At 55.0% G+C, this 3,446-nt stretch overlaps 1 long non-coding RNA gene across 1 annotated transcript; it reads right to left on the bottom strand.

Moving 5' to 3' along the window:
- Window positions 1–1,417: 1,417 nt before the first annotated feature.
- On the bottom strand, window positions 1,418–3,337 carry LOC118174888. Its single transcript, XR_004754794.1, has 2 exons — window positions 3,154–3,337; window positions 1,418–1,775 (listed from the first exon to the last, which is right to left on the bottom strand). It is a non-coding gene; the product is annotated as an uncharacterized LOC118174888 (long non-coding RNA).
- Window positions 3,338–3,446: the final 109 nt, after the last annotated feature.

Genomic DNA, 3,446 nt, shown 5'->3' on the forward strand with positions numbered 1-3,446 from the left:
AGACAATCCACTAAACTGGATCAGGAGGCCAGCGCACATATCTCTAATGGGCTGCGGCACGCACACAATTAATTAATGGATTTATTAATTAGGGAAGAAGTCACTCTTCGGGCTGGAATTGGGGTCACCGGTTTCTAAAGTGAGAGCCGCAGAGCTAAAGATAAACTCTCATTTTCTGCAGCTCTCTTCTCGTCTGGCAGCGTCTCAATTATTCAGCCACAAGGTAAAAAAACAAACAAACAAAAAAAGACAACAAAAAAAACACGTTACACCTCAGGAACTCCAGGCTCTGACTTTGTGCCCGTGGCAAGGCCGAGGGCCAGCAGCAGGTGGGGCTGGGAGCGGTGTGAGGCCACCAAGGCTTCAGAGGGACAGGCAGGAGCACCAGCAGGACGCGGGAGCAACAGCAGAGAGCCCCCACGGGAGAGCACCGCTACCACTGCCCTGGGCACCGGGAGGGCTTCCAGGGAGCGCACGGCTATCGGGCACCAGGGAACCCAGGCACAAGACGGACGCCTGCAGAGAACCAGGCTTCGTTATTTCCACTGCTGCTAAATTTGCATTAATTTTCCAAACACCGTCATTCTCCAGCCCACGTCCCACCTGCCTGGCGCATGGGGAGAAGCTGGAGCCACCGGGAAGCCCCAGTGGTGTCAACCACCCAGCAGCGTCCCGAGCCAGCCCCGCACAGGCACAGGATTCGCTCACCTACCCTGAGATCTGCACGTGGGAAGGAACGCTGACGCTCACGAGGGGTGGGAAGCATCGTCCCCTTTCCCACCGAGGAGCTTCCCATCCCTTGACAATGCAGCTGAGCACCCTACAGACCCACTCTAACCACGGCGTGGTGGGGAGGAGACACAGCAGAGGCTTCCCTGCACCATCCCTGGGCTCCTTTGGGCTCTCCGTGCCCCGGCTCCCTCCTCGCCCCTTGGGCACGGTGACCCCCAGCACCCTTCATCGCCCACTCCTTGCTGCAGAGGACACCTCTGCCAAGCGGGGTGAGCACGGATTTGCCTCCACACCGTGGGGAACTGGTGCCCATTCCTGGGTTAGGCCCACCAGCACCAATGTGCCATACCCCAGGCGAATTTTGACTTGGGCCTCCGACGGGCTACGAGCACAAACAGAAGCCGCTTCAGCAGCACAGAGAGCCTGGGGCCGCTGGCAGGGCTCTGGAGAGGCTGGAGGATCCCGGGAGATCCCACAGCTCTTTACGTTATAGCCCCAAAACCACGCAGGCCCGGGGGGGTGAGGAGGTGAAGCTCCCCTGCTCGGAGCCCAAAGCAGTGCCGCCAAGTTTATCGGTCCAAGCTTCAGGAATTAAGCTTCAGCCAAGAGGACTGATAGCTTATTTACCGCTGTCATCTATATAAAGAAGAATTTTGACACATTGTTAAATGATAGCACATTTAGATAAGTCAAGCTGTCATATCATTTAATGGATGTCTAAACTCCCTCTGTAGCTGATATGTAAAATTTATGCACTTCAGGATATCATAAGGTTATAATATTTTAATCACATCCACATTTTTTTTTTTTTTCCTCCTTTCCTCCCCCTAAAGTTGGAGAAGACGCCAGCCACCGCCGCGCGCGCGAGGCTGCCGGCGCGCCGCGATCCGGCAGGGGCAGCGCCGAAGTTTCTGCCCAAGTCCCCGCCAAGTCCGCTCCTCCGCGCGGCGCAGGCACGCAGCGAGCGGGTGCATTGCAGGGAATAAAGCGAGCGGCGTTTCCTTTGACGAAGCCAACGCCGGAGCCATGTAGCCAGAGCTAATCTGCATAATGAGACGTGGAGACATTTATAAAAGACGGCTATAATAGGTCTCCCTCCCCTCGCTTGCCGTTGTATTTATTATCCCAAATCAGCAGCTCGCAACTCTTCCCATTTTTATTTTTTTTTTTCCACCGTTTTAACACGGAGTGGGTTAGATTAAAGTAGCATCCGGAATGCGGCGCGTGTAATCCGTACGGCGCTAAGCCGAACATAATAAAACACGAGCAAATTAAAGCACGGGAAAAAAAATCAAGGTATGGAGCCTGTTATGACTATTACACACAAGAAAGCTGTAAAAAAATACTGCATTAGTAATGTACACAATAAAACAATCTCATAACCCAGTGAAATATGTCTGGTATTATCTTTGATAGAATTTTATCTCTTCTCATTTCCGAGACTATTTGCTGTAAAAAGGCTCGATGCCGTTTCGATCAAAGTGCTGCCGAGGAGCACATTATCTACATGTTTTACATATGCCCACCATTCATCAGGGCTGCTCAAACTCTGCCATTCCCAGCAAGCCCTAGGCCAGCAGAGCTGCTCAGACACATGCATTAAAGAGAAAAAGGAGAAAGGAAAAAAAAAAAAGGAAAGCTCTCAGAAGAAGAATAAATGGATTGTTTCCCTTCTTTTTTTTTTTTTCCTATTAAATAGAGGGCATCAGGCCAAGCTGGCACAAGGTCACCTTTCCCACCGGGAGCCCGGGGAGGCGGCAGCACCGCTGCCTGGACACAGGTCCCCCGCCAGCGCCCACCTCCCCAGCTCCCCGCCACGCAAAGTTGCCCCCCGCCGCCCCGCTCCATCCACCCCATGGGACAGTGGCTGCCAATATTCGCCTTGAATTCCAGGTTCTGCACCCACCCGGGGGAAAAGTCATCCGGCGTGATGTAGCGAGGAATGCTTTTGTAGCCGGAGCGCTTGGAGCCCTAATCCCTTTCCCACCACAATGCCATAAGCGAGCAGTCGCGGCGAGCCGGCTCTCCGTGTGCTACCTGCGTGACTTTTAGGGTCGGCTACCGCAGACGCAGCCCGTAAGCTGCTTAGAAGCCAAAATGCATTAAATCCTGGAACTGTTGATACGGCCCCGGAGCCCCCCGCAAATCGCATTTAGATTTGTTTACTCCCCCGTGAAGCGTGCTGCGTTTTTAAACTCCGTGACATCCTACGGGGAATAAAACCCTTTTAATATCCACGCCGACGAGCCTTTCGGCTCTCGCAGCGGATCCGGGTTCGGTTTCATCCCCTTGGGTGCCACGTCCGGAGCGCTATTGTGTTAATTGCCGGGCTCCCCGCCGCCGAGGTGCCCATGGAGGTGGCCGGCTGTAAACATCCCCGGTCACCCATCCCTCCCTCCCTCCCGTTAACAAAGGACTTACCGTGAATTTCACAGCCCGCCGGCACTACAGCTGGATACAGCATCCGTGACCTGCACGGAACCACAAAGGAGCTCTCCGGCGGCGCCCAGATAGCTCTATCCATCCCGAGTCCGCTTCGCCGGCAATCACATCCCCTCCCTACCGGCACCTCGGAGCCTGACACCGGCCCCGGTAAAACCGGGACACGGGGCAAAGCCACCCCCCCGACCACACCGGAGCTGGCAAATCTGCACGCTGCCTCCTCCAGCCCCGAATAACAATAGCAGAGCGGGGGGGGGGGGGGGGGGGGGGGG

This window comes from Oxyura jamaicensis, chromosome 15 (genome assembly GCF_011077185.1).
Source record: "Oxyura jamaicensis isolate SHBP4307 breed ruddy duck chromosome 15, BPBGC_Ojam_1.0, whole genome shotgun sequence".
NCBI lineage: Eukaryota > Metazoa > Chordata > Aves > Anseriformes > Anatidae > Oxyura > Oxyura jamaicensis.